Genomic DNA, 21,011 nt, shown 5'->3' on the forward strand with positions numbered 1-21,011 from the left:
CTGTAGGAGATTTTCTTGAATGATTTTCATTGATTATTTCCTGTCCTGGATTTATTCTCTTCTTCTTTATAACTATTTGGTGAATTTTGAAATATATAACTTGAATCTCTAACTTTAGTCTCTTTACTAAAATACTTTTATTGATTTTTTTTCCACCTTTGCTATCACATGTTTAATCTCCATAAGTGGTATGTATGGGAGGTTGCATTTTCCTGACTATTCCTCTTTTGAAACATTCTGCTCCAGTTTCATTGGGAATTTTATAAAATATTTTATTGATTCTGATTAATTGTGTAAAATGGTAGATTTCATAGTGTCCTTTCTGTTAATGTCATGTATTTTGACCATGTCCACTTTCTCTGACATTCTCTTTCACCTCTTTCTTTTCAGCAGCGCCCATTCTAAGGATGTTAGTGATGGCTGGTTATATACTTAATGCTCTATTTTCCATGTGTAATTCACATTTTTGAATGAGAGACTGTCCTCAGCTTTTAGGTGATCCTGTTTGTGCTCATGCCTGTGAATATCGCTGACTGGATTTAAGGTCCACTGTCACAAGTTCTGAGTGCACTATGATCCTCTCCTGTTATTATTTTGCTATCTTCCTCCTGCCGTTTACATCAGCTCTTAGAGGGACTCTTCTCAAGTCTTGTCTGCAGTGCAAAGGTCTTGTCATGAAAAATCTCCAAGTTAAACCACAGAAAAGAGTTGATCATTCTCCATCCTGTCTCTGCCCAAACCCTGTCCAGAAATTGATTTTCATGTCCATAGGACAGCTTTCCACACTTCCTGTGCTCTGGGGAGAGAAGTTACCTACAGTGAGAAACGGGGAAGCAGAAATAGCTTTCCTTATGCATTCAGTTTGGTCTCACCTGCTCAGTTTCAGCTGAATCCCTGCTTTTCAGCCTCCAGAGTTTGGGAGTTGTTGCCTATCATGTTTGCCCTTCCTCATCTGTTTATGTCTCTTTACACAATGGCTTGCTTTGATTTATTGGGATTTTATGAGCAAATGGAATTTCTAGAGGTGCTGAAAGCCATAGAATTGTTGCCTATCATGCTTGCCCTTCCTTGTCTCTTTACACAATAGGTTTCCTTTGATTTATTGAGATTTTATGAGAAAATAGGATTCCTAGAAGTGCTCAAAGTTATCTCAACTATATTTGCTTTTTGATAGTTGAGCCTTATACAGCTGCCACTTTTGTAGGTTACAAATTGGTTGGGAGTTGGCCATTTCATCTGGCTTGACCTTGTGCCATTCTTTTTCAATGTCACTTTAAAGATTTCTTTTCATGGTATGGAAGGAATCATGATCTATTTATTCTGAAGCAAAGCCTCTCAGGAGAGTATATGAACCTGGGTATCTCTGGTCCATAACAGCTGTCCACATCCTCACTACTCACACCTATTGCTCCTTCTCCCAGCAAGTGAATTTCAGAGAACCTTCCAAAAAGAGGATCACCCAAACTTAAGTATAGTTAAATGAACAATGGATTGATATTCAAAAACTCAGTTTTACAACTAGAATTCCTGCTGTATAATATTAACAGATACCTTGGATATAATGCTTTTATTCCTCAAAAAAAAAAATGTCATTATGAGCCGGCCTTTTAAAATTTGTTTTCTGGGTAGCTTGGAATCTTCATCTCTAAATGAGAATAATAATGATGTATGTCTTGGAAGATAATGACAGTAGAGCTCTCAGCATGGCACCTGTCATGAAGTATCCGAAGGTTACCATTGCTAATTGTTAAAGGATTGAACATTGGTAGGCAATAAGTTGTAAGAATTAAACACCCCTCGATTTCTTTCTTACTATCATGGCTCTGTAGGTGTAAGATCTGAACGAGACAACATATATAAAATCTCTGTACAATCGTTACCTATAGTCTGCCAGGTATTAAAGACCACGAATCAATATCTTCCTGGGTTGGTTAACCCAAAGGAAGCCACATAATGTTAGAGGCAACTGCTTAATGCACCTGCCAATAAGATAGATGTATTGTCCATGACTTTGACTCCTCTTGGCCAGAGCTCCCTAGATCCAGGACTCAGAATTGACAGAAGTGTCAAAAGTCAGGCAAAATCAATGCATTCTAGAGATAAAACTACTTGATATTTTTAAAATTAAAAAAGTAAAGGAATAATCCGTTCTTTCAATACTTACAGGAAAATTCATAACTAAGGGGAAAACAATGATTAAGCATTGTCTTCCTAATGTGATATTTCTATTTCTATTCTTGTTTTAGAGATAATAAAGACTGACCAAAATATCGTTGCTCAGCGAGGCTTTAGTTTGACGACTGTGGAATCTGCTGTGATCTTGTGCAACTTTCTGATGTGTAAGTATATAAAGGACCCATAGCATGATGAAAGAATTAAAATAGGTTCCAGTATTTGTCTTCCCATTGATTTGAGATGCTGTCTATGAGTAAGACTTCAACAAGAATGTCATTAATTTGCCAGGTTAACAGAGTGGGCTACAATGGGAAATCTTTGAAAGTACTATAGAGTAGTGTCAACATTAGTGACTTGCCAGAAGTGCATGCCTCATAGAATAAAAGAATTATTCAAAACGCCAATAATCCACTGTTCGAAACTATGGGACATTAGTTTGAGTAAAAATGGAGAAAGTTCGTGAATACCAATGCTTCTTGCTTCTCAGCCTGCTGAAAAAGGGAAGCGGGGCTCATTACCTCTTCTAAAGCAGATGAGAGATCTGAGAACTAGGGAGGCAAAGCTAGAGGGACCCCTTGGGATTATTAGCCAGATAGCCTGTGCTTGTGTAGCTGTACAACCCCCAAATGCACACACACAAGCAATGACATAAAACAGGCTCGGAAAGCTTATCACGTGCATATATACTCAGGAGTTGATGTAGATCCTGGACTGTCCCAGTTGAAGTGCTAACTTCTTATTCCAGAACTTGACTGGTGAAGAAAAGAGCTGAGAAATGGAGAGAAATATGTTCCATGTTTTCCCTGACGGTTAGTTACTTTCAGCAGAACCAGAACCTATACCTCTTGGCATTTGCTTCACTATCTTCATCTCAAGATTAACATGAGGCTAGTGAAGAGAAGAGAAAGGAAGCATGCTATAACTGATAGGTGGTTCTGGGGCTCAGTTGGGGACAAGTTACAGACTGGCTTGGGCACTGCTCACCAGAAACTCCTTGTATCTTCTTGAGTTGCTAAGATGGGACTAAGATACACCATTCCACTGCTTCTCAAATGTCTACTGAGTCCCTGAGCATTTGCAAGGTTCCTTACTGACAATGATACGGGGCAAACCCTGAGAGCTTCCGTCATGTGACTTTGCTTAGAGGAGAAGCAAATCTGCCTACATGAACACATTCTGCAGAGCTCAAATGTACACTGAGGCTGTCTGCTCACTAAGTCACGTGTCTTGGCTTCTTTCCTTGTTGCTGTGATAAGACATTCTGACTCAGTGGTTTATAGTTCAGAAAGATGCGGCCACTGTGGTAGGAAAGATTTGGCAGCAGACACTGAAGGCGTGGTGGCACTGCATCTGCTTTCCGGAAGCAGGGTGAGCAGGAAGTATGGCTAGGCTATAACTCTCACAGCTGGCCCCCAGGGACACACTTTCTTCAGCCAATGGCTCCACCGCCTTTCTCAGATAGTGCCACCATCTGGGACCAACTGTTTTAACCCCAGAGCCTACAGGGAACAGCTCACATGCGTCAACAAACCACAACTTCCTTCCAATCCTATCCCATTTCACAGGATTGACGATGGCAAAATAATTTGAACCATCTGAAAAGGTCTCCAAATGGCATCTTGATAGCTGAGTGATAAATGCAAGGCTGGGGTATTGGAATTTTATTTTATTTGAGTAAGAGAATATTTTCACGCTGTGAATGACTTGTCTGGTAAGGAGACCTGTGTCAGGGTGTGTCAAGGGCTACCAGTATGTGTGCATGTAAGTGAGAGGAAAGATTAATGCAGGGTGGTGAACTTCCTAGAATATTACAGCAGCAATGCTGGAGCCATAATTCAGTAGTAGAGCACTTTCTTAGAATCCAAAGGAGTTCTTGATTCCTCTGCACTGAAAAAACAAACAAAAATCCCCAGAATATTGTAAAGGAAAAGAATAAAGGCTCACTGTGGTTGTATGTTGTTGCTGCTACTGCTAGTATGTGGGTTATTTTTTTTTAATGGTCTCATGAAGATTGTTAGAAAATAGAAATAGGAAGAATATGTAATGAAATTAGAGTTGTTTTAATTTCAGTTTTATTTGCTGAATCTCTAAACTGTTCATCAAGCATGCTGTGTATGTTTGCATGCATGCTGTGTGTAAAAATGAGCTGAAGTGAAGGGCTTGGTTGAACACTATTTCTAACACAGAAAGAGCTTACATTTAGAACCAAATGGACCCAAGTTGGAATCTGTTTGCCACCTAATTGTGATGTTAGTCTAATGACCTACAGAAACATCTTGCATTGTCTCTGGAAGGAGGCTGCTAATGCCTCCTTATTAGGCATCCAACATCCAAGCCCCAGGACGAGCACCTGCTTCAGGTGTACAGTGAGTTATCACCTTTGGTTCTTTTCCCTTTCTGTATCTTGACTCTTTGACTCTTGACTTTTGCATCTTTTCATTAGTGTTATAAAAAAAGAGATCTTGTTTTCATTAAAAAACCGAAGTGAATTATGGCATCTCTCATTTCTTAGTCATAATAGCAATCACAATTATTAGTGTTACTGTGGCTTCTATATTTAGCTGTATTTTATGATTTCTATGTTTTAGTTCATGGGATTCATGAAGGTAACTCTTATTAGCTTACATTTATTAAATACTTAATGACTATCCTACTTGCTTCATCTCTTATGATGCCCTCCACCCTGTAAGCAGGGTATAACTCTTGACTTGGTTTCAGCCGTGAGATGTGCTTTGTCTGATTGAGTGACACCGGACTCATTCTCAAGTAAGGCTTCAAAAGACTGATTACATTTATGTTGAGCTGCTGATGTTCTGCCAAAACTGTGAGTACATGCTGGGGAAACTGGCCAGTCTCAGCAGAGGGCAAGAGACATGAGGAGCGGAACTGACCTAATGAAACTACCCCTGCCTAGAGCCTAGGTTCCAACAGTCCCCTGCCCACAGACAGGTGACTAAACCCAGACAGGACGAACAGAACCATCTAGTCAAGTCAATCCGATACTAGCTAGTCCTCAGAAACCTTAGAGGCATGAACAATAACAGTACTGCTTATAAATTTGTACAGTTGTTTTGAGCCACTGAATGTTAGATTGTTTTGCTATACAGCCAGAGCTAGTTGATAACTCATAACTAGAAACATATCAAAATATCTAATACAGTTTATCTCTAATGCCCTGAGTTGAGAGCTTGTAATATATGAATATTTCACCTAGATAATCACTTTATGCAAGGTTGGCTCATTCACTTAGATCTCTCTCTCTGTTAGCAAGGATGCGGACACACTGTAAAACATGGCTGAAGATTCCTTCCAACAGCTCAGTGCTAGTCTTCAATCTCTGATAAGATATTTTCATTCTGTTGCTTCGGTCTGGGCTTCTCTTCAGCTGAGACATGCACACTTTCATTTTGGTCCTTCTAGAAACTGGCTTTTTTGTTTTGATTGCTCCTATATACTCACTCTCATTCTAAATCTTACAAGATTCAGCTTTATACCAACTGTTGAGGAGGCTCAGAGCACCATTTCTTCTTGCTCATGATGACTGCTGGGTCATGACTTCTGGGTTCTCATTTGTCTAATAAACAAGACTGATTTTAAAAAAATATGACAATGGCTTAAGCAGCATTCTAGTCATAAAATTTTATTAATGTCTTGACTAAACAAGTTTTACTTACTGCAAGAAAAAACAAGGCATTTGGTAGCCATTCCAGCGTGTCTGGTATCAACAGGAGTCTTTACCCTGAATTTTCAGGAGACTACAATAGACAGAAGACATAAACTGACTTGGAGTTTATATAGCACAGAATTATTAGAGATAACTTTCACAAGGGAAATCAAAATCAAAAGCCAACTCTGTGGTTAACCAAAGAACTGATGACATACAGGACACAGGACAGGAGGTGTGGTCTAAGGAGGAGGCAACGGGTCAGAAATTCAGAGTGGGTGAGAACAAAGAGATTTTCTCTGGAGAAAGCAATGGGTCCTAAGGAAGTTCTCTTATTATTCTTAGAGCTCCTGGTTGCTCAGCCATGGGTGGGGAAACAGAAGCCCCTCCCCCTGTCCCATGTTGAGTTCATTTGCTCTTCCAAGGAACTACACATCACCCAGGTACTGCTGTCAGAAGACCTTCAACAGTTCCTGGTGTGTGTATGACACACATATTCAAAAACTGAGTACCATGCCACCATCTCCTTCTCAATTATCCCACTCATTTCCCGGTAGGAAAGAGAACTAAGCAACTGGCCTAATTCAACACACCCTGGGGACAGCTCAGCTTTCTCATTTCCTAGGGATCCCACGGGGAAAAAGAAATGTCATTGACAGTGGAGAGAATCACTGTCTATGTATGTGAAGAAAATTGTTCCCATCTGCCCATGGGCCATGTGCAAGTCATAGAATTTTAACACAGAAGGTAGGGAGGGGGTGATTAAAGGACCTAGAAGGGATCAGTCTTCCAAGGGGTTGAATTAGTGGGAACCTAGGTGTGGATGTAATTTCAAATGTCTAGCAAATCCATTTGCCCTTCAAAAATATCTTGCATCTCTACCCACAGTAATATCATTAGAGATTCATTTACTCGCTTAAAAGAATAGCTTAAGGGAAGCTGGGAATGTGGCTCAGTAGCAAGAATTAGCCTAACAAGCACACAGCGTTGAGCAAAAAGCTTAATATTTCTACTAGTGTAGTCTGTGTTAATACAGAAGTCACTGGGCAAGGCAAAAATCCATTGGTCATTATATCTTAGTGGTGGTTAGCTTCGTAGAAAGAGATTGAGGACAGTCAGGGGGACCCGGCGGAGCCGAAAGGAAGATTTCTTCTGTAATAGCAGCCTTTCTCATTACTGCGAACAAATACCAGACAAGAAGCACCTTAAGGAAGGAAACACTTCTCTGGGCTTGTAGTTCAAGGTTACAGTCTATAGTGGCAGGGAATGGAGGCATAGCAATGGAAGTTCCAGGAGGCTGGTCACAGGCAGCCACAGTCAGCAAGTAGAGAGAGGGGAATGCTGCCTTCCAGCTCACTTTCTCTTTTTCACTCAGTCCTGGCACCCCTGATACTGCCAGTCACTTCCCAATGGATCTTCCCTTCTCCAGTTAAACCTTCCGGGAGACACCTTCCTAGGCACACCTGGAGACATGTTTTCATGGTGATTCTAAATCCAGTCACATTGTCAAGGGAGATTAATTAAGGGGCTAGTCTGTCATCAACACACCTTCGGCTATGAAAATGACAGTTGGATGTGAACAAGGGGATGAGGAAGTAAAAGAAATGGGGCAAAACAAAGTGAGAAAATTTCACATATTTAGTAATGAGAATGTTAGAAACAGACAGAAGGAGAAAGGGACAGCCCTGTTCTAAAGATTGATTGTGTCGTCCAAGTAGATTGCTCCTACGAAACACCTAGAGCAATGCTGAGCATGGGTGAGATTTCTCCTAGGCGACAATTTCTGTATTTGTGTTAGGAGTCATTTCTACTGACTTATGGAAATGTATTCTCTGAAAACTAGAGTCCAGGGGCTGCTCATACAGATTCAGATTCTAAATCCACTCACCTTTTTGAGACTCTATGCTGAATCTACCTGGCTACCAAACATGCCAATTTTTCTCTCAGGAAAGCTTTCCCCACACCACCCTTGTCTTCTTTTGGGTGTGTCATCAGGTTCCACAGTCCATTCTTCTTGTTTTTCTTTCACATCCCTTTATCTAGACCTCACACTCTTCCTAGAATAGACTACCATGCACATTCACCTTTCTGCACTGTTGTTCGTGCATAGATCTTCGTCGTCTGCCATGAATGTGCAGGAGGTGCCTTAGCTGGATGAACCCTTAGGAAACCAGAAGGTGAAGCCAATAGCTGCCTCTCATCTTTTGACCTTAAGAAGCTCATGAATAGTCTCTGAGCCTCAACCTCCACATCTGTGAGGCTGGGATGGCATCTCCACCCCATTGTTCACTTAGCACACTCTCCTGCTCACTGAGTGGTATGCCAGGTAACACAGATGTAGACCTCCACCACCACAGGCCGCCGGTGCTTCTGCTGGAAGAAGTGTGTAAACACCAGAGCACTATGGGAAACTGTTTCAACACTGGAAAGCATAGATATTCCTCTGAGATAGTACAGCTATATTGGGAGATTTGATATGTGCCAAATTCATTGAAAAATACAGCAAGCTTCAACAGCCTCTTTTCTTGCATGCAGCCGTACAATGTGCTTTTTGATAACAGAAAAAAACATATAAAGAGATGGACAGTTAGCATCAGAAGACACTTTCTCCTTGGTGGGGCGGGAGGGGGGGTTCTAATGCTAAGATATATTATTTAGTTTGCTTCATCGTATTTTGAGGTTAGCCTTGTCTTCATTTTGTGAAGAACGTGAAGATAATCACCTTTCTTAAGGTCACTTTCCTAAGTAGAGAAGCAAGAATCCAATCCTAGTCTGGCTGGTGCCAAGGTCAAGGTTCTTATTGATGTGTTACACAAGCTAGCATTGTGTTCTTACTGTAGAGCATCTTTAATCCTCAAGGCATCGTTTTGTCTGATCTTCACACTAATTCCTTGGGGCTGGGTTATCATCCTCACTTTTACTATGCAGAAAAAAGAAACTAAGATTAAGAGGGGATGGATCATGCTTCTTTTTACACAAGTGAATTATAGATTACAAGATAAGCAGTCATTACACATTTATTTTTACTTGTTAGATACTGACTGTGTAATATATGTTGTAAATTGTTGTGTACTTGATGTCATAAAAATTCAAGCGATAAATCTTATTTTTCTGGCTAAGAATAAATTCTAGCCTGCCTATTTGCTGATTTCTTAATATATCTTTACATTTTTTAATTGTTTAGTCTTTTAAATTGTGTGGGTATGTGTATGGGCCTGGTGTAATCCTCGCATTGGGCGTGGGATGGAGATAGACAGAACCCCGGAGCTCGTTGGCCAGTCTAGCGCAAAGACTGAGCATCAGGTTCAATGAAAAATAGGTGAACAAAGATAAACACCTAATGTTGACCTCTGACCTCCATGTACACATGCCAGTGTATGTACAGTCACACACATATGAGCACAGATGCATACAGCACACACACAGACATACACACATAAAAATACTGTGTCAAGCATTTGACATTTTGTGCATGCATGTATGTAAATAGATCCAACACATATTATTATGCAAAAAAAGAGTAATACAACAAAATTATGTAAAAACACAAATGAAAGTGATGGAGCTCTCTATCTCTAGAGAGGACAAGAGGCTTCGTGCTACATTTCCCATCAGTTAACCTCGTGGGTCATGGAACATGGAGGTGGGGCTCCTGAGGAGGCTATAACACACGGAGGCACTGTGACATTCTCTTCTTGGGTTTGTTCCGTGTTTCTGCTAGTGTGTGTGTGTGTGTGTGTGTCTGCATGTTCTCATGTGTGTGTATACAGGTGCACATGCTTGCATGCACAGGCCTAAAGCTACCTCAAGGGTCTTCCTTGATCTCTCTCCACTCCTCTCCATATAGAGTCTCTTGCTGAACCTGCAGTTGGCCAAATTCTGCTAGGTTAGTCAGCCCACTCACCCTAAAGATCCCATCTCTGCTTCCAAGTGCTGGACTGACGATAGCAACCACGCCTTCCCAGTGGATTCTGGGAATCTAAACTCCTGTCCGCATGCTCTCATATCCAACAAGTGCTTTGTACACGGAGCCATCTCCTCAGCTCCTGATCTTCACATTTTCTTTTGTATATTTTGTCTTGTCAGAACCTTTGACAATAAGAATACTTTTCTATGAAGTCGTACGATGAAATGTGAAGATAAAAAAATAACACAGTCGTCCGTTACAATCATCACTTCTAAGTATTTTCTGTATGCATAGTTGGTTCCACAAGGGCATGTGCACTTACGTGTCTTACTGCGTATATGATAGGTATTTGGACAAAGGGCTTGAATTTCCGTGTGCCTAATAGTTTACCGTTGCTTGTGGAAGGGCTGTCATTTGAAATATGTTCTGGGGTGCTTTTGAAACATACTTAATCTTTCTCCGCTAATCTGCTTTCCCTAAACCTTTCCTTGATTCTCTCTAAGGCTTCTCCACCTGCTGTGCAGGGTATACAACAAAGTGACTCATGTTTGGAATTATTTTTTTTTTTTTATCAATTTAATCCATACTTGGCAGCTCTTTCCGGTCCAAAGGCAGACATTTTTGGATGGACACTGATCAGTTTCTCAGTGTCACATGACATGGGCGGCAGATAATAAATGGCTAATTATCTTCTGAGGAAAGAATGGCACATCAGAGAAGCTAAACTAAAGGTTCCATTGAATGTGTCCTATATCGTCCTACGATGAGAGCTATTTTCTACTAAAAAGGACAGCCCTTACTGTTATATACTGACTTCATTCTTTTTTTGTGAGTACATTATGTGTGCATACATGTTTGTGTGTGAACACGTGTGTGGGTATGCACATGGGGATCAGCCATCAACAGCAGCTACTTTTCGCAGTTACCCTCCACTGTCTTTTTTGAGACAGGTCTCTCACCGAACCTGCAGCTCAGACTGTCCGGTTGACCCGACCAGTAAAATCCAAGGATCCGCCTGTCTGCACCTCCCCAGAGCTGGGGTGACAGGGGCATCTGCCACACCCATGCTCTGCTTGTGGGAATTGTAAATCAGGTCCTCGTGCTTGAACGACAAGCACATTAGCCCCATAGCCACCACCCTAAGCCTGAAGCTGCATGCTTTTGAACGTTCCTCTCATTCAGGAATGCAGTATGGTTTGTACTGATTTACAGGCTACTTTGATACAAAACTCAGTTTTTGACCTGAAAATGGGAAGGCTAAATAACTCAACATTGAGACTCTACCTCCCCAGATTTGGTCAGTACCCCCTTTGTCCCTGGACACTGTGGGTCTAATTTCTTCTGGGCTGGGCAACATATGCCTGGTTCTGCCATCCTGTTTTGGTTTGTATCTATTGCAGGGTCCTCGCTGTCATTACACTGTCATAAAACAGTAGCCATTGAAAGTGTAGGGAGAAAGAAGTGAGATGGCATCAGAGAGACTCGGGATCACTTGAGGTGGGATGGGCATCTGAAAGTACTCGGTGATCACTTGAGGTGGACATCAGAAAGTACTCAATTAAAGACCATGGGCTGCGTTGCTTGTCTGTTTACTGTTCTTTTGGGGAACATGAAATTCATAAAAAGATATCTCATATTCTTCCAGGAAGTCTCTAATTTGGGACATAGAGTTCATTGGCAAATTGACTGCTACGTGATTGAGATGTCTACCTTCACAGTGCCTTAGTACTACAGATTCTGACTCTGATGTAATGGAGATAATGTATCATTGCCTTGTTCTGATGTTGTCCTAGAAGACTAAATTCCCTTTTCTTTACATTTTTTTAATTTTTTCTTCACAATTTATTCATTATATATCCCAATTGAAGCCCCTCCCTCAACTCTCCCCCAGTCTCATCCTCCCTCCTTTTTTCCCTCCATCCCCTTCCCCTAATCCACTGAAAGGGGGAGTTCCCCACTATTGCCATCTGCTCATAGCTTGTTAAGTCTCATCAGGACTGCCTGGATTCTCTTCCTTCATGGCCTGGCAAGGCTGCATCGCCAGGGATGAGTGATCAAAGAGCAGGCAACCAAGTTCGTGATAGAGGCAGCCCCTACTCCCCTCACTCGGAGATCCACATGGAGACTGAGCTGCCAGTTGGCCACATCTGAGCAGGGGTCTAGGTTCTCTCCATGCATGGTCCTCCTCGGTTGGTCTCTGAAGGACCCCCTGGCTCAGGTCCTTTGGCTTTGTTAGTCTCCTTGTGGGGTTCCTGTCCCTTCCATGTCCCTCTATCCCCAACCCCCTCTTCTTCCCTAAGACTCCCTGCACTCTGCCCAAAGTTGGGCCATGAGTCTCAGCATTTGCTTCGATCCCCTTTTGGATGGATCCTTTCTGAGGACCCTCTATACTAGGCTCTCCACCTCTCTTTCACAGCTTCTGTGAAACATAGTTTCACATAAACTAAAGCTGTTGTGAACATAGTTGAGCAAATGTCCTTATTGAATGGGGGGGATCTTTTGGGTATATGCCTAGGAGTGGTATAGCTGTATCTTGAGAAAAACAACCCTGAGATTTCATCTTACACCCATCAAAATGGCTACGATCAAAAACTCAAATGACAGCACATGCTGGAAAGGATGTGGAGAAAGGGGAAACCTTCTCTATGCTGGTGGGAGTACAAACTTGTACAACCACTTTGGAAATCAATATGGCACTTTCTCAGAAAATTGGGAATAACACTAAAATCCCCTTTCATGACATGAATCTCATACTACCTAACACTGAGTTACTGTCAGTAATCACATTTTGATGCCTCAACCTCCTGTCTCTACTGTATGATGTGGACAAGTAGTTTAACCTCCCAAAGCTTCAACTTCATCATTATGAAGTGAACTCCCCTCAAGAAATGCTCATTAGAATTAAGTTAGAAGAAAGAAACCAAAGCATGGATCTAGTACAGCTCTCAATTTGCTATCGTGTTAAACAGCTATCCTCACTGTTGAGCATTTACCTGTGGATTCTTTTCTTAGTGGTCTAAGGCACCTGACCCACGTGGCCCCTTGCTGCTGCTCTTGTTGACCCTGGCCACAAGGTCTGAAAGTGCAGTCACACAGCCTGACCTTTCACGACTGCTCTCCAGCAGTGGTCATTCATAGATGTTTGTCCTTCCTTTTCTACATAATGATAACACATATCTGATAGACCCTGCAACTTTTTTCTTCTAATTCTTACAGACTAGGCTTTCTGAAACCTTACCTGCTACTCACTTTAATGGCTTCCAAGATGCAAACCTTGACTCTCCCTTAACCCCTCCACTCGGAATCCAATCCCAGAAGGCACTGAGTGCCTACCGTATGTTTACGGTATGTATGTTTACATTTCAGATATGATGTTAGGTTTTGAGCTCCTGCCTTCTGGCTTCCCTCAGGGCTGTGGCTGTGGCTGCCCTGTTAGGTGTCCTTCGGCTGCTAGATGACATTTTCTACAAACATGTTTGCTTTTACTAAACCTCTGTCTCTGTCACAATTTCTCCATAGCCACACACAAGGAAGATATTGTTAGGGTAAAAAATGTTGAAGGGTTTATTGTAATATGTTTTTTCCTATAATCCTTTTATTCCTCTAGCTCCATATTAATATTATAACACTGCTTATATGTGTTCATATATATAATGTGTTATATATTATATGTGAAATTATATTTATGAAATTATGTTTTACCTGTTTATATATAAGAAATTTATCAAATTTATGTTATATATGTTATTTATATGAAATTATGCACTTATATTTAGGTATATACAAAATTATATATAATTATATAATTTTATAATGTGTGTGTGTGTGTGTGTTTGTGTGTGTGTGTGTGTGTGTGAAACACCTAGAACTCAATTTTCTCAGATGTTTGGTTCATTTTTGTCGTTCCCTCCCTAAAATCGCTACTGTCTCATGAAAATGGTGAATTCTGATTGTCAACTGGATTGGCTGAAAAGGGCCTAGGAGCTTAGTACAGCTCACTTCTGGGTGTGTCTGTGAGGAGGTATCCAGGGAGGATTAGCAAACAAGGTGAGGCCCACCCTGGGTGGGAGGGCCATTAAAGGGGAAAATGGAGACGACTCCTGATAATCACAGACAACTTTCTCTCTCTGTTTCCCAGCCACCATGATGGGAGTCTCTCTACTCTAGCCACAGGTTGCCTGCCATGCTGAACTGCAGTCTCTGAAACAATAGACCAAATAAGCCCTTCATTCCTCAAATCCTTTTTTCTCAAGTGTTTGCTTCTGTAATGATATTCCTGCATCTTCACAAATGCCTACTTAGATCAGATATTGTGGTAGTAGTCTCTGTGACCACGACCTACCAATTTTAAGCCACTACCAATTTCCCTACCAAATAGATGAATAGCTTCCCATTGCCTAACATGGTACTTACTAGCCACATGTGCTTTTAAAACTAAATGTGCTGAGTGTTTTGCCTCAGACACTTGCAATAGCTGGCGGGCAGTTGCATGTGCTCCAGAGTCTTCAGTCATGTGGGTTCCCCTAGGCTCTTCTGAGCTGCTTGCTCTCCATACACGCCACCGTCATAACAGTCATCATGGTGAAACTCTCAAAGGCCAGTAAAACCCACAGTGAGTTCAAGAAAATGGCTCCTCCCCCAAAGGATGTGGAAGAAGATAGTGAAGATGAAGAAATGTCAGAAGATTAAGAAGATGACACCAGAGAAGAGGTTGTCATCCCTCAGAAAAAAACAAACAAACAAACAAACAAACAAAAAAAAAAAACGCAAGAAGGCTACTGCAACTCCAGCAAGGAAGGTAGTCATTTCACAAACAAAAAAGGTTGCAGCTCCCAAGCCAGCTAAGCAAATGTTACCCCAGGCGAAAAGACAGCAACCACACCAGCTAAGAAGGCAGTTATGCCAGCCAAAGTAGTTGCAACACCTGATGAGAAGGGAGCCACACAAGCAAAAACATTGGTAGCAACATCTGGTAAGAAGGGAGCTGTCACACTAGCCAAGGGGGATAAGAGTGGTAAGAATGTAAAAAAAAAGAAGACAGTGATGAGGAGGAAGATGACAGTAATGAGGATAAGATGATGAGGAAGAGCATGAAGATGATGATGAGGAGGAGGAGGATGAATCTGAGCCACCAGTAGTAGTAAAAGGAGCAAAAATAGCAAAAGCAGCTGCTACTGCTGCTCTTGCCTCAGAAGATGAGGATAAGGAAGATGAGGAAGATGATGATGAAGAAAAGAAAGATGACTCAGAAGAAGTAGTTACGGAGATAACTACAGCCAAAGGATAGAAAGCTCCTGCCAAAAAAAAAAAAAAAAAAAAAAAAGGTTGTTCCTGTGAAAGCCAAGTGTGTGGCTGAGCAGGAAGAAGAGGATGAAGATGAGGAGGATGACAATAAGGAAAAGGAAGAAGAGGAGGAGGAAGAATCCTTTAAAGCAGCACCTGGAAAACAGAAGAAGGAAATGACCAAACAGAAAGAAGCCACTGAAGCCAAGGAATAGAAAGTAGAATTCTCAGAACCATCTACACCTTTCAATCTGTTCATTAGAAACCTTAATCCAAGCAAGTCTGTTGCTGAATTAAAAGTTGCCATCAGTGAACATTTTGCTAAAAATGGTCTTGCTGTTGTGGATGTCAGAAATGGTACAAATAAGAAATTTGGTTATGTGTACTTTGAGTGTGCTGAAGACCTAGAGAAGGCCTTGGATCCAGCTAACTGGTTTAAAAGTGCTCGGCAATGAAATTAAACTAGAAAAACCAAAAAGAAGAGATAGTAAGAAAGTTAGAGCTTCAAGAACACTTTCAGCCAAAAACCTCTCGCTCAACATTACTAAGGATGAATTAAGAAGTGTTTGAAGATCAGATTGGTCAGCCAGGATGGGAGGAGTGAAAGGATTGCTTATATTGAATTTAAGTCTGGAGCTGAGGCAGAGAAAACCCTTGAAGAAAAGCAGGGAGGCAGAACTTGATGGGTGATCAGCTTCACTCTACTACACTGGAGAGAAAGGACAAAGGCAAGAGAGATTTGGAAAGAACAGCATATTGGGTGCTGCTGGTGAATCAAAACCTTCCATTTTAAGTAATCTTTTCCCTAGTGCAGCAGAAGAAACTCTTCAGGAAGTATTTGAGATAGCAACTTTTATCAAAGTGCCCAAGAACCCACATGGCAAATCTAAAGGATATGCATATATAGAATTTTCTTCATTTGAAGGTGCTAAAGAAGCGTTAGATTCCTGTAATAATATGGAAATTGAGGGCAGAACAATCAGGCTGGAGTCACAAGGACAGAGGGGATCACCTAATGCAAGAAGTCAGCCATCCAAAACTCTTGTTTGTCAAAGGTCTGTCTTAGGATACCACTGAAGAGACCTTGAAAGGATCATCTGAGGGCTCCTTTTGTGCAAAAATAGTCACTGATCGGGAAGCTGGTTCTTCCAAAGTGTTTGGTTTTGTAGACTTTAATAGTGAAGAAGATGCCAAAGCTGCCAAGGAGGCTATGGAAGATGGAGAAATGGATGGAAACAAGATTGCCTTGGACGGGGCCAAACCTAAGGGTGAAGGTAGCTTCGGTGGCCAAGGCAGAGGCAGAGGAGATTTCAGAGGCAGAGGTGATAACAGAAAGGAAGAGGCAGATTTGGCGCCAGAGGCCAAGGAGGCTTTGGAGACTGAGGAAGCTTCCAGGTGGCAGAAGAGGAGGAGGAAGAGGAGACCTCAAGCCGCAAGGAAAGAGGTTTGAATAGTTCTCTCCATTCCATTCTTTCTCTCTTCGTTTTAAAGAAAGGACTCCGTGGTTTTTACTCTGTTGCCAATTCGGCGGTGGAGCCTTCTAGGGACATTCCAGGACAGATTACAGGCCACGTGGTCTGGCTTGAAATCCAGATAAAAGATAGCATTTCAAGAGGTGCCCTGTTGAGTTATATGAACTCAGTCAAACGAACAGGTTATCTCTCTCTTTGAGATGTTGTTAGTCTATGGATTCTAAGTAGACTGCCTTGGCTGTACGCTGTCCTGGGATGTCCTTGGGAGGCCCTGTCATTGAGCAGGTAACTTTTTCAAGATGAGTAATAGCACTAACCCCATCTGTATGATTGAATTTATATTGTTTTATTCTATGTGCAAAGCCTTTTTTTCCTACAATTTTTTCTTCTTTTTTTCTTTTTCCTTTTTGTGTTGGGAGCTGTAAAAGAGTGTTTATCATGTTTTTTTGTTTCAGTGACTTTAGGGGAAATTAAAAGTCCCAAACTCTGAAAACAAAACAAAACAAAACAAAACAAAAAAAAACAAAATGTGCTAAGTTCAATAATAACACTGGTTACTTTTCAAATGTTCCATCAACCCACACAGCTAGTGGCCGCCATGTTGGACAACACAGGCCACAGAGCACAGCAGAGAGACCTGATAGACCCTGTTGCTCTAGATAGTGAGGTGCCTGATATCAGAAGCCAAGAGCCAGCATTCCAAGGAGAAAAGGGATGTGTGGGGGGGGGGGAAGTATGGTGCCTCCGACTGACACCTCTGCTCCGTCACCTGACTGACCATACTCTATGGCTCTTCAGTTATTTCCGATCTATGAGATGGTGGTGTCATCTCTGACTTACATCCCTGAATGGTGAACGAAATCGAATGTAGCTGCCAAACTCACTTCGAATTTTGTCACTGACTGTGGTGGAATGTATAGTGGCTACGTAAAGATCATTCCCATCACCTGTTGTTCCCTACAACAGGAAGGAAACACTCTAGGCTGCCAGTCACCATAGATGAGGAGGGGGCATGGGAGGGGCCACGGTCCCATCAGGCACAAGGATTTACAGGAGTATCAAATCCCAAAGCTTTCTCTTCAACCAACTAGTGCTAGAGGATGTGTGCTGGTTTATTTGACTATGCTTAAGACATTCAGTCCAAGGCCACAGCTGGTTACTCACCATCCCCCGGTATCACCAGCGAAGACCCGAACGACACAAAGGGTACCTGCTTTCACTCAGTGTGTGCCAATGACCTTCAAGACTGACAGCCACAAGGGTGCCACTCTTCTACCCACAAGTGGGAATGCCTGCCATTCACCCTAGATGCCTGCCCTCCCTCCATGCTTCAGAGTTGACTCGTATGTAATCCCATCACAAACAGCATGTGAGCCATTTACAGAGTCCCGCAATTTATTCCGTTTTCCCATCGAGGGGGGAACGTGTGTTGGAAACCTAACCCCATTTCATTATCCATTTGAATAACTTTTTCAATTTCGAGCTTGCTGCCTAACCATGAGGGCTGAATGATTACGAGGTTCTCACTCTCTCGTGCTCTCTCTTTCTCTCCCTGCCTAGTGGGAGCACTAAGTAGATAAATAAAAATCACTGCAGAATAATTGCAGGTGCTGTGGGCTAAAAGCCAGACTGGGCCCATCCACAGTCTCTGAGCCTTGTCTGTCTGGGTCTTTTCTTATTTTATTTTATTTTTCTTGGCCCATCATTATAGAGGATTCAATTACCTCCATGAGCACTGTGAAAGTTTGCATACATCAACCCTGGGGCACTATTCATCACAATGTATTTTTGAGAGTGAAAGGAAAAGAGGGTTATGTTTCTGGTTTTCCCTAAAGCTGTTATTTTTCATGCAGAGACTTGGTCAAATTTTAGCATTTTGAACCCTCTCCTGATTTCCCAGCTCAAGCATGAGCTATTCTCAGAGTGTCCTTATGCAAATGACGGGGAATTCAGAGTATGAAAGTAAGACTTGCTAGCATGTGCTGTGCAGGGTCCTTCTTCAAGGAAGCCAAGCAAGCAGGGAGACAGCGAGCCGAGGAATCTGTCCCTTTCCACCAGGTTTGGGGGGATCTTGGAAACAGCACTGGGGAAGATATCCATAGATGAAGAGACAACCGAAGCAGCCTAGAGGGGCTGCTTCCTCTGGTGCTCGCAGCATCTTCTAACGTCAGTGGCCACTCTGGAATGCCTCCTCTCAGCCAGGCGCTCTTCTGAGCACCCGGAATTAACCCATCTAGTCTCAGACTTCCTTAAGGGAGATACTATGATTATCCTCAGTTTGAAAAGACAGACCCAAAGAGCTTTTAAAAAAAAATTTAACCCAGTTCAAAGAGCCAATGAGGGTTAGAGATGGTGCTGATGATTTAGGCAGAGTTGCTCCAGAGCCTCTGCGTTTAGTTGCTAAACTCTCCTGACGTGTGCATGCTGCTTATCAGTGTTTTTCATGCTGCTATGATGAAGGCACTGACAAAAGCAACCCAAGGGAGAAAGAGTTTATTTCAGCCCACAGTGCAAAGGTATCAACCGTCATTGTGAGAAAGTCAAGATGGCAGGAGCTTGAAGCAGCTGGTCATATTCTACCTACAATCAGAAAGCAGAGAAGGATGGGCACTTTCTTCAACTCACTTTCTCTGTTTAAACTGTGCATTTATTAATGTGTGTGCGTGGGTGCAAAAGCATGCATGCATTGATATGGAGATCAGAGTACAACTGCCAGAGTCAGTTTTCTCTTTCCATCATGTGGGAACCAGGGATATAACTCAGGTTGACAGTCTTTTTTTTTCAGCAGGCATCTTTACCCACTTAGCTATCACACCAACCTAACTTTTAGATATATTGATGAGAGATAGAGAACGAGAGAGAAAGGGGGGTAGATGGATAAACACACAGATAGACAGGCAAATCCAGGATCCTAGTCCAGAGGCTTTGCCACTCAAAATGGACAGGTCCTCCCATTTCAACTAACCTAATAAACATAACTTCTCATAGTCATGCCCAGAGACTACTCCTCCAGGTCATCGTAGATCTTATTAAGTTGACAATTGAGATTATCCATTGCATCGTCCTTTGCCTTTTGTCTCTAACTTAGCTCCAGCCTGCAGCTCCTGAGTTTTTGCAAAGAAGCCCTGTGCAGTAGAAATCCCCCCAACCCCGCCCTAGCATGTGTCTGTGTCAGAGCAAGAGAACAGAGACCACATACTGTTTTGGTCATCATTTAAGAGTTAAAAATTCTGAAAGTATCAACCAAGTTATATTCTTCCCAATGCACTTTTCAGAAATGATGCGGAGAATAAAGAAAGCCAATAATACTAAGGGTTATCAGCGATGCAGAAACATTTAGAACTCTCTTACATTGCTACTGGAAACTTAAAATGGTGTCGTTGCTTTAGGAAGCAATTTGGCAAGTCTTCACATTGTCAAAAACATGGTCAGCTTACGATATGGCCATTCTAATTCTCAGTATATATACCCAAGAGAAATGGAAATCAGTTCCTTCAAAAGCTTATCTTCAAATGACTATCATGTCACCTTTCATGATAGCTAAATAAAGGCTAAGATGTGACCTATTCATGTAATACTGTCCACATTGATGTTACACATGAATATTGGTGCTTGTCATGGACATTATGACAAAACTGACATTCCAGTCACAAAAGTGTGAAGTACTAGTACATGCTACAAATTTGATAACCTTCATCAAATGGAAGAAACTAGCTGGTAGTGATGGCTCACACCTGCAATTTCACCATCTAGGAGGCCGAGGCAGAGGATCATGGGAGTTTGAGTCAATGTGAGCTACAGAGTGAGATCCTGTCTCAATAGATAATAAGTGAATGAATAAGAATAAATAAATAAATAAGGAAATAAATAAATAAATAGGCCACTTACTATATGATGTCATTGATTTGGAATGTCTAGAATAAGAAAATCTACAGAGACAGGAAGTACAGTAGAGGGTTTCCAGCATTTGAGGTTTGGGGAGTGGCTGCTAATGGTTTCCTTTTGGGGTCAAAGATCGATTCTGAGATCAATTCTGATAATGGTTATCCAACTCTACAGATATATTAAAAAGCCACTGAATGACACATTTCGTATGGTGATCTCTATGGAACATAATTTCTATCTCAGTAAAACCATGAGATAGAACGGAAGAGCTAGGACAGGTTTTCTAGCCAGAGTGTTAACTGGCTAGAAAAACTGATCATGCCTTTAAGTCCAAGAAATGGCCAAACATCCAGAAGTACAATTGTAAGAAATGGAGCTAATGTGCACTTCCAGCTTAGGGGCTCTCAACTGAAGAGCGGGAGCAAGACAAGAAAAAAGAGCCCCTACTGCCATCTAGCCCGTGCTGGTGGCATGGGTTAAACAGGGCCATACAGGTGAGGATGGGGTCCAGTCCCCTTGCCTGCAAGAAAAAGGGGGTATCTCATGGCGAAGGCATCCTAGGTCAGCTGATCATGAATGGGACTTGGGAGATAAGATCCAGTTGATGCAAGTCATCTGAGAAAGA

The 21,011-nt window shown here is 41.9% G+C and overlaps 1 pseudogene; it reads left to right on the forward strand.

Moving 5' to 3' along the window:
• The first annotated feature begins 14,324 nt into the window (after positions 1-14,324).
• Positions 14,325-16,483, forward strand: LOC129670320 (nucleolin-like; annotated as a pseudogene).
• The last annotated feature ends 4,528 nt before the right edge of the window (positions 16,484-21,011 follow it).

This window comes from Psammomys obesus, unplaced genomic scaffold (assembly GCF_907164565.1).
Source record: "Psammomys obesus unplaced genomic scaffold, mPsaObe1.curated_primary_1811, whole genome shotgun sequence".
NCBI lineage: Eukaryota > Metazoa > Chordata > Mammalia > Rodentia > Muridae > Psammomys > Psammomys obesus.